The sequence below is a fragment of the Tiliqua scincoides genome, chromosome 2, assembly GCF_035046505.1.
Source record: "Tiliqua scincoides isolate rTilSci1 chromosome 2, rTilSci1.hap2, whole genome shotgun sequence".
NCBI classification, from domain to species: Eukaryota; Metazoa; Chordata; class Lepidosauria; order Squamata; family Scincidae; genus Tiliqua; species Tiliqua scincoides.
In genome coordinates, this window is record NC_089822.1 from 219,002,667 (window position 1) to 219,022,993 (window position 20,327).

Here is a 20,327-nt window from a genome sequence, read left to right on the forward strand (position 1 = left end):
TCCTTTGTCCAGTAATCATCTGTTCCTTACTTCCTAATAGAGAAGGGAAAAGAAAGCCCAGTTCCACCTCCCTGCTTCTGCTCTCATTAACACTTTCCTGCCTCCCAGCTAGAACTCCCTGCTGCTTGCCATCGGAATGCTGGCCCATCGGAATGCGGCGAAAACAGTGAGCAGGCACCACCAGACACAGTCAGACTCGGGTCAGCATGCGTGGGGATGAGTGCCGAGTCAGCGGGGCCCTGACTCAAGTCTTTCTCAGTCTTCCATGCGTGTGACTCATGAGTCACCGAGTCAGCAAAAATCACGCATTTTCATGACTCAAGTCCAAATCACTGATGAGTTCCCAACCCTGCCATTTCATAATACAAGAGTTGGATCCCAAGATGGCTACTATATGCTATAAACTATATGCTAATGTGCTAACCTTGAGCTCCCAACACTTAACATGATGGGGCAGGTAGAATGAGGTGCTAGTTGCAAAGTAGAAGGTACTTTGCATAGTACTTTTTCAAATCTTGACTAGATTAATGGATTTCAGAAAAATTATATGCCATCTGGGCATGATGTGTGTGTTAGGTAACTCTATAAGAAAGAGAACTTCTTGTGAAACTCTGAAAGCCTTATACAAAACACTAATATTAAGAATGAGACATCTAACTTGGCAGCGACTTTTGATAAATTTAACAGGCAACCAGGACTCATTAAGGTGTATAAACGTCACATACAGAGATTCCTCATATTATCTTCCAACATTTTTCCATTTACTAGCCCAAATTGGTCCAACTGAACCCATAGAAAGTATTTTTCAGGGGTGAAAAGACAAGCCAACTGGCTGGACTTCATTGATCGTCATTTTTCACTATACTGTACTGACCTAGAGACTTTTGTGAGCACGGTTGCCAAAATCTGGAATGCGGTTCAAGGTTTTCCTTTGGAAAACCTGTGCATTCTTTGAAAGTTATTCTGCATTTCACATTTCTGAATGGAAGCTGTTACATTTTGTAAGAAATTCTGACACTTAATCAGGACTTCCCTTAGAGAAAAGTAAATGCTCCCCCCAACATACCCCTGGATAAAATACTTTTTAAATGATGGTTCTCTTTCTGATTGTGAGCTCTTTGGCTCTCACAGAGCCTATTTTTCATTTGCTTTGCTACATAAAATACTTGGTACATTTTTTGTTGAGAAACAGTGTACTAGCTTTAAACTCTTATGGTATGTTCCTGCAGGATGCTCCATGTGTCTGAAAACATAACGTAGGGCATATATGTATATGAACATAAGAAGAGCCCCACAGGATCAGGCCATAGGCCCATCTAGTCCAGCTTCCTGTATCTCACAGCGGCCCACCAAATGCCCCAGGGAGCACACCAAATAACAAGAGACCTGCATCCTGGTGCCCTCCCTTGCATCTGGCAATCTGACATAACCCATTTCTAAAATCAGGAGGTTGCGCATACACATCATGGCTTGTACCCCGTAATGGATTTTTCCTCCAGAAAAATCCCCTTTTAAAGGCGTCCAGGCCAGTCGTCATCACCACATCCTGCGGCAAAGAGTTCCACAGACCAACCACACGCTGAATAAAGAAATATTTTCTTTTGTCTGTTCTAACTCTTCCAACACTCAATTTGAGTGGATGTCCCCTGGTTCTGGTGTTATGTGAGAGTGTAAAGAGCATCTCTTTACGGGTAGATGGGACTCGTCAGCCTGGGAAGGCAGCTCATCTGAGAGAAGGAAAACTCTGATCCCAAACCTCCACTGCCTTGTGGCTACATCCAGTTATGGAAAAGGCTTCAGGAGTCAACCTCGAGGCAAAATCCGGAGCCGGAGTCCCTGAGGCAGTTCATGGCTGAACACAGTCACGTTCTGGCAACTCCTGCAACAACGCTGGAACCAACCGTATTGGCCTCTGCCTTTCCATTGGACCATTTCAGCGACGTGGAGAGGGGGGATTTGCTGCATGGTTAACAGCCTATCCTCCATACCTACTTTACCCAGGCTTCGCGCACTGGAGAGGACACTCTGTTCTAGAACCACCATTCAGAGCGTGAAACCATAGTCTTCCGAGACTGAAGGATGCCAACAACAACAAAGAGCATCTCCCTATCCACTCTGTCCATCCCTGCATAATTTTGTATGTCTCAATCATGTCCCCCCTCAGGCGACTCTTTTCTAGGCTGAAGAGCCTTTTCTAGGCTGAAGAGCATAATATTCTATATGAATATGAATATAACATATGAATATTATGTTCAGGAAAACTGTGTGGACAGTGAGGTTTCTCAAAAATATATTGTAAACAAGGGCTGCATCAAATATTCTGCTGCTTTGATTTTCAAACAGAAGTTGATAGCTTTGAGAGGTAGAAACTGAAAAGTGCTTTATGAGAACATTTAAACCCTAACTGGTGCCCTTGTTTCACCTAGCTGTTGCTTCAGCACCATAGCTGTTTCGACATTTACCTTAGAGTGCCCTGAAACCCTCTGCAATATGTCCTCCATGTACACTGTTCAGGGGCTGGATTACTGCTCTTATTTCTGCTTAACTCCTGTGGCCCAACAATATGTCATCCTCCCCAATCACTTGAATTTCTAATTGTAATTCCAGTTTCCCCTCACTAACCTTTGGCTAGCTTGATTGGACTGTCTTGGTTGATTATGACTGAAAGAGCCCAGAACTAGGCCACTATCTTACCCGACTCGTGGCATGCACATTTTCATCTGAGTTTAGAAGAAATGCAGAACTGCTCTGCTGATGCCTTAGAAAAGCAGCAGCTTAAATATTGGTTGCTGAGTGGCTCATAAAAATTGGGTTTTTAAACAATCCACACCATTGTATTTAGCTGAACCAATCCAATTTATTACTCACAGGTATCATCTTGGAACTTCATTTCCCTTCCAAAATGGTCCTAAACACATTTACTTGGGAGTAAATCCCACTGCTTTTACAAGAACTTAGAATCAAGTAAAATTGCTTAGGAATGCCATCACAATGAATTTAACACATGCAAAACATCCAAGTCAGATTGCTTGACCCAGTCCCACATCTCAGAGATTATGACTTTTCTGCTGACAGAATTTATAGAGATGCAATATTAACAGCCTTCTGTTAACAGGCTGTGTTCTCTATGACCTTGCTCTTTGCTCTTTCATTATTTACATTTTCTTCTACAGTATGTTGCTAATTCCCAAAGTGTCCCCAAGGGAATTTCATTGTTTTTCAAGTTAGATTGGCCTGTTGAACTTTGCAAAACATTATCTGAACTAGCAAAATTGGTTATTCTGATTTTAATCTAGTCCTGTTTGACTTTTTTTTCTTCTAATATGAACAATTACTACATATAACGTAGCTTTTTCCTGTTAGGACAGTCAAACAGCAGCACTGTTGTATGCTCCTTAATCTCCACTCCTATGTGTATTTATAAGTCATTCACTGCCATGATATCTAGGAACACTATGCAAAGATAAAGTGGCATAAAAACAAAACCGAAGCAACAAACCTAGTTCAAAAAGAGAACTGGTCAGCTGGCAAAGTAATCAAGATTTCACAAACCTCATTCAAGGGCAAACAGTCTTGTAGATGTCTGCTCTCTGCTTGTTTTCAGACTTTCTGTCTACTATTTATCTTCAAGACTGTGGAGAGTGAAGACAGGCAAACTTTGCTTTGTTCCCTCTTCTGCTCCTCAAAAAGAGGCCCAGGCAAGTTTTTATAAAAAAAATATGTTTTGCATAGTGTTCATTAAAAAAAAAAAAAGACTCTAGTGCTTAATTATAAGTGTGCTCTATTTTCAAATTACTTGTTTATTATTTCTAGCTTTCTATTTATCTCATTGCTAATTGCTATACCACCCTTCTTCCAAGTATGGTGGTACACAAATCATCTTATTTTTACCACTACTCAGGACTTGTGCCCCCCACCATCAGAACTGGGGTCTGATGATGTGGAGGGGCAGGAAAGGCTGGGTTCAGGAACCACCCCAGGAGAAAACCTCTGCAGCTCACATTGCCAGAAATTCCCATAGAAAAGGAGCTACAACGGCCAGCAATGCCTTTATCCTCTCTGCCTTTCAACATCCTTCCTGACTTAGAGGACTCATCTCTGAACTATCTGCAGCATGGGAGGGTACCCTTGAACTACCATACCATTACTACTGGCAGGAGGGGTTCCCCAGCTGCACAAGAGCCAGAACCTGTAGTATAGGACATGGCTGCTTTACCCCATTTTTGCCTGGCCCACAGGTGCACACATTTGGTCCCTGTTGCATATATGCAACATTGGGCAAAAATAGCTTAAACAAAAGCAGTTGCCCTGCACATCCCTGATCTTGTCTGATCTTGGAAGCTAAGCAGGGTCAGGCCTGGTTAGTACTTGGATGGGAGACCTCTTGGGAATACCGGGTGCTGTAGGCTTATACCATAGTCTTTCGAGACTGAAGGTTGCCAACCATTTTTTTTTGCACTTCAAGTTGGAGCTTGAGACATCCACTTTACTGCAAGACCACTTACACCTTCTGTTTGCCCTATAACATTGCTAGGGCAACATTTCAATATCTCAGTTTCTTAGTTTTCAATGTATCCAGTTTGATTTGGACACTGGCCACATAATTAGGTGCCTGTGGTTCTGGATACCTACAGTCTAACTTGGCGTTGTCCCATACTTGGCAAATTCATGCCTAAGGGATCCAGGCTTGAACAGGACAATACAGGTGCAGCCTATTTATCCACAGATTTTTTTTATCTGAGAATTTGTCTCAAAGAGACAGGGGTGGGGGAACTGAAAGTCACACACACCTTTGCCTCCTTTGCCCTGCACTGGCATCTCACTCCATTTCCAGGCAGCCCAAAACACTGCAAAAAGGCTCCGCCTCACCCAGGCAGGGAAATAGCCCTGGAAGAGGTTCCTTGCAAAGGAACAGTACCACTCCTGGAGCCCCTGAGCCAGCAAAGAGGCTGAAGAGGGGAAGGGGGGCTTGGAAAATCTCTGTAGCCAGAACACATGCAGCAAGGTGGACCTCGCTCACACACACACTCAGGGGCAGGTGTGGTAACAACAGAGGGGATTGCTTTAAAAAACCTGGGGAATGTTTGCCAAATTCCCCTCCCCCCCATTGAGATGGCGCAGGCAATCACCAACACAAGCAACCCCGCCCCCCAAGGTGCAGGCTATCATTGTCACAAGCAAGCCTTCCCACTAAGCAAAGCATGAGATATAGCCTACAATCCTCTCCACACTTTCCTGTGAGTAAGCCCCATGGACTACAATGGGGCTTACTTCTGAGTAGAAACATATAGGGCTGGACTCTTAAAACATCAGCATCCCAACTGTGAAAGAAGCTGGGTAGCTGGCAATGGGGAGGGCTGAGTACGGAGGGGAGGGGATTGAGAACAGCTGCCTTAGTTTCCTTTCATCTGGAAGCATCAGGCTGCAGTGTATTTGCGTAGCTCTATGTAATTTAGCACAACAGGTTTTTGTTAATTGTGGCGAGTCACGGAATGGAACTAACGCGGATAAATAGGCTCCACCTGTATTATCCTTACAACAAATGGATTAGGCTGAAATATAGTGATGGGCCCAAATCATCCATTGAGCTGCATAGCTAAGCAAGAATTTGAACCCAGATCTAGAAAACCACCCTGACTGTAACAGAAGTGCCATAAACAGAAAGTAATGCAGTCCCTGCTGTGAAGCCTTGGCACAATCAGCATTAGGAAGACATGACAGAGATGGGATCATGCCTGTCTACTCGCAAGTGACTGACTTCAATGAGACTTAGGGTGCAACCCAGAAAGTGCTGCCCAATGGCTGACACGAAAGTGCCATAAAGCACTTTCACAACAACTTAGGGAGAGAAAGGCCGGTGCACAGACATGTGCCAGCCTCTAGACTCCAGCCCAAGACCCATTGGGTCGGTGCAAAAGTAAGTCAGAGTTCTTGGGGGGGGGGATGAGGAAGGAGATGTTTTGGAGCAGGGGGAGGATGGGGTTTCGGGTGGGCCTGTGGGCAGGGCCAGGATCTAGCACTTGTGCCTGATCCTTACCCCAGTCCTGGGCAGCCGGGGCAGCTCCAGGCTGCTCAGAACAGAACCAAGTAGCCCCATTGGGGCTGCTGTGGCTTTACCAAGGATAAGGGGAAGTGATTCCCCTTGCCCTGGCTTGAGTCGCTTTTGGCCCCAACCCTGCTCTGGATGTGGGGCAGGTTAGGATCGGGCTGTTACTCTCACACACCCCAACTGTGTATAGGACTGCAGCCTAAATGAATGATTACATTTGGCTTGTCAGGTTGACTGCTTTAAATTTTTGATTCCCTGGATCTGAATTTTTTAGTGGTTTTTATCCTGTTGCTTTTAAAAGATGTTGTAAGCTGTCCTAAGCACTTTTTAAATGGAACCACTGTGTAGAAGCATTTAAATATATAAATAAAACTAGTCATACATATATGCATAATGCATGTGTATATTCTTTCATTTATAGATGCCTAAATAGGCTGAAAATCTAATAAATTAAAAAGCCCTGGTGTAACTGTCACAATTTGAACTGTAAAATACCAGGGACCATTTCAGCCCAGAACTCTCACTTTAACACTTTGAAAGGTTTGTGGATGTGCCCCCTACGAGGAATATAGAGGCTCATAAAACAACCTTCCGGTTCATCTAGCCAAGACTCTCTCTTCTTTGGGAATTATGCACTATAAATCGTGATGGTTTTTAGTGTTCCTTTCTCATTACCAAGCCTTCATCGGAGAATTCCGTATCTCAGCTTGATAGTATAAAACATTCAGAGATGATGAAATGTGGCTGAAATTTCACCTTCTACTGAAAACTTTCTTAGATGATATTCACTGTACTGAATGGCAGAATGTTGCTTACATAGACAAAATGATGAAAGGCTGTAGAACAGGCCCTATGAGGAAGGGTGGAAGGAACTTGGTATGATCAGCCGGGACAAGAGAAGGCTGAGGGGGGAATACGATAGTGCTCTTCAAATACCCAAAAGGCTGTCATATGGGAGAAGGGAAAAATTTGTTCTCAGCTGCCTTTGAAAGTAGAACTAGATCCAACAGGTACAAACTGCAAGAAAAGAGATTCCAATTGGACATCAGGAAAAAATTTGTGACGGTAAGGGCAGTTTGGCAGAAGAATAGATTGCCAGGGGAGGCGGTGGATTCTCCTTCACTAGAGATCTTCAAGAAGAAGCTTGACAAGCACCTGCTGGGGATGTTCTAAGAGGATTTCCTGCTACAGGCAGGGGGTTAGACTAGATGACCTTGTAGCTGCCTTCCAACTCTATGATTCTATGATGCTGCAGCACAGAAATAGTGCCATCATTTGTTGAGATGTAGAGCCCAATCCTATCCAACTTTCCAGCACTAATGCAGCTGTGCCAACAGAATGTGCACTGCATACTGGGATGCGGAGGAGACTGTCACGTAACCCTTCTTCAGATAAGGGAACATTTGTTCCCTTACCTTGGGTCTGCATTGCGGCTGCATTGATGTTGGAAAGTTGGATAGCAATGGGCCCTTAGGGAGCAGTACTGCTACTCTACTCTGCCATGATAAAAACTGCTCTGAATTCAGGTCCGGCCAGAGATTAAAAAGGTGGGAAAACATTTTTCTTTTTTCCAAAAGCCAGGATCCTATTCATATATCTCCCTTTCCATGCCATAGAAGGCTTACCGAGAATTTGACCACTTGAAGCCTTTTGAATAGGTATGTGCTTGTAATGAAAATTCACATCTCACAAGCACACCAAGTAATCAGTTGCTCAAGCACCTGAAATGGGAGTGTGCTGCCAAACCAGTGGACAAGCAAACTAGCACTGAAATAGAAGAGGTAAGAAGGCTACCTAACCATTAGGCATGCACAGGCTGTGACCTCTGGGTCCATTAGTCTGCAGCAAAAGGAGAGGTAATAAGCTTGCAGAAATTCTCAAAGCAAACTCAGGAGAAGGCTCCCCTGTGGAAGCATAGCCCAACCAGAATTCTTGGACCTGCCACACTACTGCTTCCTTAAAGGTATAGAGTTCCCACTTTTATGGCAGGATTACTTTGTTTCCTGATTTGGCTAGTATGTATTCTTAATTCCAACTCACAGCATCAAGGAGCCCAGATCCTGAGGCAACCCCATGGAGCTGGGGTTGACATACAGCACCTGTGCAATTCGAGATAGCATCTGTCAGCTGACAGGCAACCACCAAAGATAAAATGAGAGTGGTCTGCTGATCATAGGTGGTAAAAGGGTGTCAAAAGGATGGAGGATTTGGATAGGTTTCTCCCAATGGAAAGCAGATTAAGAGGAGATATGACGAAAGTTTGCAAATGGTATCTGAATGAAGAGAAACAATTGTTCACCATATTCAGTAAAAGTAATATTTCTACATTATGGGAAAATGGATAAAGATTATTTACTAGGGAAAAAATATCAGCTGCCTTTTATTGCTATAGGAACAGCAGAAAGTCTGTACCTATTTAGAGGAGCATTGCGTATGGAAGAAACAAACACCATAAGGAGTGACATGTACATTCACACATACAAATATCTACAGGACAACAGAGGCTACATTTCCTCACAGTAGAATTTATTAGCCTTAACAGGCAGGCTAGTTTAGAATATAGTAGGGGGTTATAAAAGCACTGAATTCCGCAAGAGGATATGGAAGTCTGAGAAGGAAGAACAGAAGTCTGTAATAACTTAAAATTGGATCTATGCTAAGCAATGATTGACTAAGTTTAGAAATATTATGTCTTTGTTAACAGCTGTAAGGAGTGAGGTCATTCTTCCTTGGCTAATGGAAGAGAATGTCTCCCGATAGAACAATCTACCCATTGCTCCCCAGGGACTGGAAATTTCCGCTAATTAAGATATATCTTGGGCACACTTGAAAGAGAAACAGTTCTTAGGTGTTTGAAAGATAAAGAAACATATAACATATTTCAGATGGCCAATTCAAAACCAGAGAGGTGCTTTTCACTTTCTCTATCCATGGGAGATGTGCTAAAAATGCTGCTGATGTGCCCCTGGAGGAAACACAGAAACATAAGTGATAAAGCAAGAGAGTATAATGTTAAGCTTTCCGACAATTTTCTGAGTGTTGTTAATCTTAGCAAACATCTTCTTGTTTCAGGTGCAATCTCCCTCTGTGCAAGTCATCCATTTTCAAGGTGTGAGTCACAATTCAAAACTCGGTTCCAAATCTAGGGATGTTACCAAGTTTCTCGCTTGCCAAGATTCAAGACGGAAGACAGAGTTCCAGACCCCTCCTGCTCCCCAGAGGATTGGATTTTTAAGATACAGAGATGCCTATGGATATTATGCATTCCATACATTTACGGTTCATTAAAAACATGCATACTTTGTAATGTATTTTCATACCAAATGCATGGTAGGAAAAACATGAAGATACTTATTTTAAAATACACATTTAAATAGGCTGGGGTTTTGTTTTGTTGATGGAAAAAAAAATCCAGGGATTTTTAGCAGAAGAGAGCAGAATGGATATCAAAGGAAACTATGTGAAGTTTGAACAGATGGAAACAAAGGGATGCTCCACTCCTAGTTGCGAATTTACCTAAGCTAGTAGTGCCAGTGCTGCCACAATCATCTTTTGAAGAGAGAAAGAAAAGGCAAAAGTTGGTGTTAGAGAAAGAAAAGGGAGAGAGAGAAAAACAGGAAGAGAAAAGGACATATCTCTATAAATAGATATACAGGAGTAAAGGGAAAAATAAAACCTAAGACAAACAGTGAGGTGGATCTCATGTTGCATGTTGAGATTATAACTGGGTTCGGGGAAGACTGGCAGCCATTGGAAAAAGCAGACTATTCTCACTGCTATTTGCTTCAAAGAAGACCACCCATGCAAAACTGTGTGTGGTATATAAAGCTAGCTAGATGCAAAGGGTTTTTGAAAGCAACAAGGAAATCCTGACACATAAACTTTTTAAGATGACAACAAGCCACTCAAGTGTTGAGTTCCAAGGTTTCCAGTATTTTGTGTGAATGTGCACGTACCCCAAAAGAACAGCAGTGCCAGGGGAGGAATTATGCAAAAAGCTGAGGTAGAAGGGCCAGCAACAGAGCTGCTCACTGACTCTGTTGCCATCCTGTCTGGTTGGAGTGGGCCAGCTGCGGACCTCCACAGCCCCGCGGCCAGGGCAAAGTTCCGCGATGGCGTCCCCCCCACGGACTATTTCTGCCCCCCCACTGGTAGAAATCCACCCCCCACTCACCAGAGGCTCAGGGAGCCTCAAGAAACCTCCTCCCGCTCCGGGGAAACCTCTGTGAGGCAAACTGGAAGCACAGTTTCCACCCCCTTCGGGAACCTCAGAGAGGCTTCCGTGGGGTCCCAGTGGCCGGCGCCTGGGGCTTGTGCCCCATCCCGGTCTATGGCAGGCACGCAACTGGAGTGGGCCCCAACAATTACTTGCATCACTGCAAGGCATACACAGATTTCAACAGACCAGTGATGTTCAAACTTTTTCATCTCATGGCACACTGATAAAGTACAAAAATTGTCAAGGCACACTATCTGTTTCCTGACCATTGACAAGGCACACTGCCAATGGGGGGGCTCACATACCCCAATGGCCCTACTAATAAATTACCCTCTCCCAAATTCTTGTGGCACACCTTGGGACCATTCACAGCACACCAATGTGCCACAGCACAGTGGTTGAAAATGGCTGCAATAGACCATTCTTGCTGTGGTGTCAAGAGATGTACATGTTCTGCAATAGAAGAAGGCCCAGCCCACAGAGAAGGAACCCAAGTGGAATATTCTCCCTCCACACAACAAGCATGGATCAACTTTTCAGTAGGGACAACCCTAGCAAACTGCAGTGGGTCTCCCCTAACTTGTGCAGAACAGAAAAAAGTTGTGCTAGAGTGGCTCCTATACTACAACTGGTAACATACTGTAAGAAAGGGCTTCTGGATGGCTCTGCTGTGGGAAATTGCAGTGAGAGTTCTCTGGTATCTTATTTATTAGTCATTTTAGTGACGATACTGAAATGAAGACCACAAAAAATTTTCTCAAATGTGAAAAGTGTGCAAGAACTTAGATTCATGTCATTTCTCAGGATTTCAGGGATTAGTTATCTATATATCTATTTGCCAAAGCCAAAGCCAGCTTTAGATAATCTTTTAAGGCACTTACTATGGTTGTACAGACATGAATGATACAGACATGAATGAGGTATCAAATTATAGCACAGAAAATATAGATATATAGAGTATAGCATGCTTCCATTTTTAAAAATCAAACAAATCCCCCCCCCCCCCCCAAAAAAAAAACTGAGATAAACACAGACAGCTTTTTACAAACTCCTTCACTACTGGCAGTAAGAGCTTTGCCTGCAATAAATGTTAAATGAGAGAGACCTGTAAGCAGACAATGTCTAGAAACAGAAGAAATTATGTACTATTGGTAGGAAGGAGATAAATAGAGATTGGAGTGGGCAGTGCTATCACAGCAAGGCATTCAAACTTCAGGAAAAGCAGTATATAAATATTTTAAATAAATACATACATTTCCTAATCCTCCACACCAAAGCATGGGAACATGTTATGGACTTGTATGCGCCACCACAACCCAAGCAAAAAAAAAAAAAAGTACCTTAAAGAAGAGGAAGGGGGTAACCAGCAATGGGGAAAGCTCACATGATACAGGAAAGAGGATAAATAAGTATCATTTCCTGTGAAAAAACATGTGGATCTAAAAAAATTTTTTCCTACCTCTCAATTCAATTCAGGAGACAGAGCAAACTACAAATCCCATGCCCTGCAGGCAGGAAATGCTTACAGGGACATTGTTTCCAATTATAGAGAGATCCAAAAGATCTCTCCTTTCCCTAGCAAGCCCTCACTGGTGATGATTATTCCTCTCCCTTCTCAAAGATTTCCCTCCCCCCCTTTGGAAACCAGCACTGTTCCAAAAAACCAACAACCCTGAAGCTTTTTGTTGTTTCTGCATACTCCAGGAAAGTTTAAAAGAATGAGTGAATTCTGAATTGAGCCAAGTGCAGTTCATCCATCACTAGACCAAATGCTTTCTAAACTGACTATACGTTTCTCATTAGACAATAAACCTGCAATTGTTTTCAGCTGGGTACATGTGTCAGTACTTTCTTAACACAGCCACCAATATACAGGTTCAGATGTTTAAAAGAAAAAAGCTACAGGAAAGGGGACCTTATGGGTCCCTTCTAACTCTACAATCCTATGGTTCTATATGAAAACATAAAGATAACATATCTTTACACATAAGATATCCCTTCATGGATGTTCATAACTTGTAAAATCACACATCAACAGAGATAATTTTACTGCTAGTATATATTATAATAAGCCTTATGTTTCAACTAGGGAAGCAATATGCATAATTCTGCAGTTTTCTGATACATGCTAATAAGATTCCAATTTCACTGGCATTTACACTGCTTTGCTTTAGATGAAATATTTGTGTAAAGGAATATCCTGTAAAAATAATTCAAATTCAAAACAGTACATTCAGATGTACTGATTCAGATTCAATAAATACATAAAATAAAGCTATGAATTATTACTAATAGGGAGAGCATCTTATTAAAATTAAGTTCCCTGATTTCTTGCAATTATTCATCCACCATGCAGTCTTCGTAGATAACCTATTAAGCCTATTAAGAAATAACAACCTGTTAAGAAATAACAACCTAATAAGTCCAAATTTAAACACACGTTGCTGAAACTATTATTTAGATTTTTGTTTTCAAGGGAAGTTAAGGACTTCAGGACGCAATCCAGCCCCAAAATGGACTGGTACAAGTCCCTTGCCCAGAAGTGTCACAATAGTGCCATAAAGGACTTCCACGCCACCAGTTGAGGAGGAAGGCTGGTACGAGCCCCACTCTGCTGGCAGAAGAGTAAGGCTGTGCCAGCTAAGGCAGGCTGGGTGGGGGCTTGGGGAGGGCAGGAAGGAGGCATTTCAGGGTGGGCCCATGGGCAGGCCATGGATGAGTGGGAGAAGGGGCCTGGATCTGGTACTTGTGTCAGATCCTAACCCCAGTCTTGGGCAGCCCAGAGCAGTTCTGGGTTACTTGAAGGTGGCACAGAGCCAAGTAGCCTCATTGGACTGATGCAGTGTTACCCAGGATAGGGGAATGATTTCACCTTGCCCTGGGCTGAGCTGCAGGTAGCCCTAACCCCACAATAGCTACAGGGCAGGCCAGCCGGCCTCCCCGTTTCAGTGCAGGTTAGGATTCGGCTGCCAGACTCTGAATTACAAACTAAACATAGCTTTTGCTATGGTACTTTCACAGAATCCACACTACAGTGAACAATTGATTTAACACATGGGGGAAACGAAATGGGGGAAAGGCCTCCCCTGGGGGCTGGGGGATAAGAATAGGCCCCCAGTTTGGCTGTACTTGTCGTAAGAGGCGACTAAACAGCCACCGGGTAGATGGGACTCGTTAGCCTGGGAAGGCAGCTCATCTGAGAGAAGGAAAACTCTATCCTTCTGAGAGAAGGAAAACTCTGATCCCAAACCTCCATTGCCTTGTGGCTACATCCAGTTATGGAAAAGGCTTCAGGGAGAGTCAACCTCGAGGCAAAATCCGGAGCCGGAGGCCTTGAGGCAGTTCATGGCTGAACACAGTCACGTTCCGGCAACTCCTGCGATGCCGCTGGAACCAACCGTATTGGCCTCTGCCTTTCCATTGGACCATTTCAGCGACGTGGAAAGGGGGGATTTGCTGCATGGCTAACAGCCTATCTTCCATACCTACTTTACCCAGGCTTCGCACACTGGAGAGGACACTCTGTTCCAGAACCACCATTCAGAGCGTGATATCATAGTCTTCCAAGACTGAAGGAAGCCAACACGGGGGAAAGGAGTGTCTGTTAATGCTGAAAGTCCATTAAATCTGACTGCAGCGAAATCAGTGGAGATGTACACTCACAAAATGTATATGAATAGCTGTTAATGAAGCAGAAAAATTATGTGGTTTCTGAAGTCTGAAAAATTGAGGTCCATTAAATCAAGAGTTCACCATATTAGAAATATTCACGTACTGTACAGCACTGGTATGAAAACTAAACATATTGTTCTATGAAACATGGTTATAGTATAAGCACTGAAGGATTGATACAAAAAACATAGTGCTGAAATGATGCAAGGAAAAGAGTAGTTTCTATCTTCATAGCAATGAGGTACAGAGGAATTCTTATCAATATATGACATAATATGTCTGTCGCAGCTGGCTATAGTGCAGTATGAAAATAAAAGCTCAAACTTCATTCTGTATGCTGAAGGAAAAAAAAGAAAAGTGACACAGATTTGGACAAATTCCCAATCATATAGTAAAAAGACAGGGCCTTATTCTGGTTATTTTGCCACTGATCAAGACATAGTATTACAATTTATTTTTCATAAGTTTTAGCCCCTAACTTGCACTGTAAGGTCATCGTTTCATTGAATCAAGCTTCTCTGGGGGGAAATTATTTTAACTCCAGTGTGTCAGGCTTTCCTTTTTCATTCATCAATATGTAATCATTTACAAAGATAGATTTGCAAGCAGTGGAAGCTACGAACAAACTTGTTACATAAGGGCCTAAAGTATGGCTCTGAATTTGAGCATGAAACTATTTCATGAATGATGAATGATTGCAATCTCCACAATCCATTCAGTGTTTCAAGCGCACGAGCCCTGAATTTCTCTTGCATTCTTTACAAGCTGAATGATTTACACAACACATTGAGATTTATAAGGGGAGAAATGAAGCCAATTCTGCAAACCTATTTATTACTAGATTCATTTTTGTATTAAATAAATAAATAAATGTAAATACTGGAGGTGCAGTTTCTGGTGCTATTGCTCAAGAAACCCGACATTCCCCTCCATTTAGACTGATGGAAGAATGCATATAGAAATGCAAGAGCTTTCAGGGCCATCAGCCTGGAAGAAAGACTGCCAGTTAACAAATTATCTCTGAATAACACTGTCTGTTTTATTGTACATTCGTGCATGCTTATAGAAAACAAGAAGATGAGGAATGTTGCCTGGCTGGGATATGCTCAAGGCACAAAGCCAGAGTCCTGAGTTGAGTCCCAAGACAGCAAACCTGCAACTCAGCTCAACTCAACTCACAAGTCATAGCATGCAGCCATCACAACTTGACTCACAAGAAATTTTGAGTCTTTTGAGTCAAGTCATGAGTAATTTTGAGAAATAAGCTGAGTGGCAAGTCAAGGGCTTCCCTGAGCATGACTTCACAGAATAAACGGAGGTGGTGTTGAAGTGTGTGAGTTGGAGTTCTCATTTAACACTCCCCTGATATTCCCAACCCATCTGCACTCCAGTCGGCTATGTGTTGAAGTCCTTTACTTCAATTTCTATAAACAAAAGCTGTGCTGTTGTTTGAGTTTAGCAGTACATAAAAATGATTGGTTCCACACAAACCCTAGCGACCCCCTCCCCGTTCACATCATGATTCCACCTTCAAAAGGAGCACCAGGCATGCCAAGAAGCTTGCCACAGGCTGAAAGGGAGGCCTCTGAGGTCAGCAAGGTGTAGGAGAGAACAGAAAAAAAGTAAGCTAGAACACACACATGCACACAAGATAGGAATTTAAGATAAGGACTTTGCGTATGTGATTTTGAGTCCAGAAACTTTTCACAATCACAAGTCCTAAGTCACAAGCTGATATGTGAATGATGTCCATGAGAGTTGACTTGAGTCATCAAAAAACATATTTTTGCATAACTCATGTCAAGTTAGCCTATTGAGTGCCCATTCCTACTGCCTGGTTGTCTCAGCAGATACATTCCCTCCTCAAAGGAACCAAAGTATCAGATGAACCAAAGTACCAGAATGTCTTTGAACTAGATTTGAAAATGTTTAGGAACCATGTTCTATCTCGCCTCTCCCCTTATTTGGCTTATCTCTAATTGGGGAAGTGGTCTGCTACTGCCCTTGTTGCTCCATTTTCTATTGTGTCACTCCAATCTCAGAGAGAAATGCCACCTGTTGGTTTTCTTCTTCAGTATAATCAAAACATATGCTAACTGGGTAAGAAGCACTTTTTAAGTGGGTGCTCTTCTTTTATTTAGTGGGGGAAGAATAACTGGCTCTCCTCATCCCAGCACTGTCTTTAAAACCCAGTGGCTGTTTGCTGGTGTTCTTTGCATCCTTGTAGATTGTGAGCCCTTTTGGGACAGGGAGCCATTAGTTCCCTGTTAGCTGGCTGGTGCGCCAGCTGCAGCCGTACTTGGATCGTGCAGACCTGGCCATGGTGATCTATGCCACGGTGACATCGAGGTTAGATTATTGTAAGGTGCTCTATGTGGGGCTGCCCTTGAAGACGGTTCGGAAACTGCAATTAGTGCAGAATGCAGCGGCCTGTGTGGTTACTGGAGGCAGGCGGTTTGACTCAGTCCGCATCTCCAGCGGCTGCATTGACTGCCCATTCGTTTCCGGGCCCAATTCAAGGTGCTGGTTTTGACCTTTAAAGCCCTATACTGCCCTGGTCCAGGGTATCTTAGAGATCGCCTACTCCCGTACAATCCGGCTCGTCCTCTTAGGTCATCAGAGAAGGCCTTTTAACAAGTGCCGCAGCCTAGGGAGGTACGTGAGGCGGCGGCAAGAAATAGGGTCTTCTCAGTAGTGGCACCAACGCTATGGAATTCCCTTCCCCTTGACTTAAGAATGGCTCCCTCTCTTGAGACTTTTCGGCAAGGCCTGAAGACCCTTCTGTTTAAACAAGCCTTCTGAGTTCTCGGCCTTTTTAACATCTTTTAATATTTTAAAATATTTGGTTACAGGCCTGATTCTTTTATGATTTGCTGCTCTATGCTCTTTCTACCTGACTACTTTTTATCTGACTACTGTTTTTATGATATGCGTTAATATGCTTTTATCTGTTTTTAAAGTATGTTTTAATCTGTTTTAACCTGTATTATTATTATTATTATTATTATTATTATTATTAGTTTGTTTGATTTTCTCTGTAAACCGCTTTGTGAACTTTCTGTTGAAAAGTGGTATATAAATACTGTTAATAATAATAATAATAATAATAATAATAATAATAATAATATGCAGTTACAGCATCCAGTGAAACAATCATGATTTTTTAGGAGGTGGGGGAAGGAGTTTCAGGGACATAAACCTCAAGGGAAAAGCTCCAGATTTGATGACATTCTTGCTGCAAACTATATCCATGCTTCTTCAACCCAGACAAACCGCTGAAATTCCCTCATTTCTTAGGAGATTTGGTAGGGTGGTTCAGGCTATTACAGAGCTTTTCTACACCAAATTTGAAGAGAACTGCATGGAGCTTGGACTTGAAGAGCAATAGAATATTCAGGGCCTATAATGGTAGAATGCTCTTTTGTCTTGGACTTAGCATACCTCTATAATACCACAACTGCAATCCTAACCTCACTTTCCTGGGACTAAGTCCCACTGAACACAATAGGACTTCCTTCTGAGTAGACCTGCTTAGGATTGTGCCCTATGTCAATTTTGTTTGACTCAGGGTGCAACCCTAACTCCTTATGTCAGTGCTCTCCAGCACTGCTCTCCAGCACCATGCCAATGGGACATGTGCTGCATCCTGCAGTTCCAGAGGCCTCCTCAAAGTAAGGGAATGTTTGTTCCCTTTCCTCAGAGCTGCATTGCCCTTATGTCAGTGCTGAAAAGCACTGACATAAGGGGTTAGGATTGCACCCTTAGTAGGTCCAGGCTGTGTGTTTGTTGCCATAGATATATACCTACTACATTAGCCAAAAGCTGTTTCAATACCCACAGACAGTCTGGTACAACTATTCCTGGAAGGAAGTTCCACAACATTAGAAAGTTGATCTTCTCCTGTTGGTGGCATTCAGAGCTCAAGCTGTCACTGCTCTCCTAGCCCACATGCAGCTCTCCACACATGCACATTTCCCTCAATGAAAGCCAGTGGCGTTACTAGGGGGTGCAGGCCACACTGGGTGACATGCATGGGGTTGTGTGACACCATTACTCACCAAAATTTTTAAAATCTTGGTATTTCCAAATAATACCATCAAGGTAAATATCATTGGATGTGTAATTTCATGCAGAATGCAATGAAACAAACCATATTGAAATATCTCTATTCTAACCAAAGTTATAGTCAAAAAACCAGCAGGGGCAGGACAATAGTGCATCATCACCACCCAGGGCATTGCCCTGCTCATTGAATGGGAGGAGGTCCATCATGGGGGTCACGTGTTAGCCCCCCACACCAGGTGACACCAATCCTACAACACCACTGATGTAAGCTGTGTTCCCCCTCCACACTAAAGCTCCAGACAAACTCAGCCTCAGACTGAGTAATTGTGGCTGCAAGGTCATGCTGATTGGCCACTTCCGTATCAAAGGTGAGGGATTCTCATTTTTGCAGCCTTGATGAAGCAAAACCAGGAAGAAGCCAGTGAAGACCAGAGCTTGGATGCACAGGTGATTTAGATGTAGTTTTAGGATCTGGGCTGATTTCCAGGCTTTGATGAATCCAGAATCATAACTCAACCTATTTGTTAATAGTATTGAATTCACAGAGTTCTAACGAGGGGATACAGAAAGACAATCCGGGAAAAATGCTACAGTTTTGGAACTTGCTTTTCTTGGAGTTGTGCCCAAATCTCAGACATTTTTGGAAGCAACACGTTGGTGTTGGGATGAAATTTACACAACAGGCAAAACTAATATTGGACAACAGAAGCTGCATGTGAGTTAGGAGTAAGTTAGGTGACAATTAATCCATTGGTATAAGAAAGGATAGTAACTAGTCTCAATACAAACATGTTTTTGCTGTGAGCCAAAGGCTGGGCATCATCCAAATATCCCTGCTGACTGTTTTTCTGAGAACTATTTCAACTTGCATTTCTAGCCAAATATGGGCAGTGGAATTTAAAAGGTGCATGATTAATCTGCGTTCTAATCTCCAATATGTAATAATGGAAACTATCTGAGACATGATTATGTCAGTCAGCAACAAGCAGAGTAAAAAAGTGTCTTTCAGAACAAATACAATATATTAACTCCTGCTAAAATATGCTGAAAAGATTGCCTAGGGACTAAAATATAAAATGCATAAATGCATGCAGGTAATGATTCATGTTCAGTTTTTGCTTACAGTTTAACACTACCTATAAACTAGAGAAGGGAGAAATCAATAAATTAATAGAGCAAAAAATATTGTGCATTTCCCTTAGTATGGCGCACTACAGACCTGTACTTTTTCTCAAGATCCTCACCCACGATTGTGTATCTTACATATCAACGCACATGGAAGACATAAAATACATGTCAAACACACAAAAAAGTCAGTTTTAAAGTAGAAATAGACACTAAATTTTAGTGAAAGTCAACAGATAAACATACTGTTTCTACGATAGACTAAATACACAATACATAATTCAAATGAATTAAGTTTACATCTTTTTGCTATATGTTTCTCATGTGACAGTCAAGTTTATAAATGCTTGATATTGTTACCAAATTATCTACACAGAAACTTAAATCCTAAAGAAAAAAAGATGACATTTAAAGAACCAGAACACTGGTGTCTCTCATTTTTGACTTGTTTACAAAAGAAAAAATAATTGAGTTAAATTTGCCATGAAAACCAGATAAATTTCCTCTCATTATTTATTTCTTTAAAACACTACGAAGCTCCCTTCTGAAAATTTACTAATCCTATTTGTGAAACATTAGCCACATAATGTCACATGCTCCAGTGAACTGCTATCATAGAAAATGTGCCAGGATTTTATCTGGTATAAGACGTAAAGAGGAATGTACCTTATCAGCCAGTTCCTTTGAGCCTTCAACAGAATAGATCTGAGATTGAACTGGACAGTGGAGAGGAGGACTCATGTCACATTCTATGGATAGCATATATCAGTAGGCCCATGCAAGCTGTGTTGATGGTGCTTTAGTTGGTGGTGCTCTGGGTTGCACCCCCCCCCTCTCTCTCACACACACACACTTACCACTACACATACAACCACACAGTCTTGGGCCCAGGTTTACCCAGCAGAGAATTAAATCCAATTGTGGGAATTTATAACAGGGGAGACCAAAATGTAGCATATAGTTGTGGGGGGGGGGGGGGTGTTGACTGGACAGCAGATTCCCTGGCTGCCCACTGACGATGGCCAGGTGGCAGGGGAAGCAGCAGGGGTGGAGGGAGAGTGGAAGGGGGGCAGGGAGGGGATGATGCCAGGCCAGGAGGGGGAGAAATGGGGGTGGATAGGCTGCAGGAGGGCTGGATTTTGTGGCATTGGCATGTACTGAATCCTACCCCCCATTTCCTGCAGCCTCCCTGCTCCT

The 20,327-nt window shown here is 42.7% G+C and overlaps 1 protein-coding gene across 1 annotated transcript in view; it reads right to left on the reverse strand.

Annotated features, from left to right (window-relative positions):
* The window catches only part of ERC2 (ELKS/RAB6-interacting/CAST family member 2), a 501,410-nt gene that overhangs the window by 64,147 nt on the left and 416,936 nt on the right, over positions 1–20,327 (reverse strand). The gene's annotated exons all lie outside the window — the stretch shown is intronic.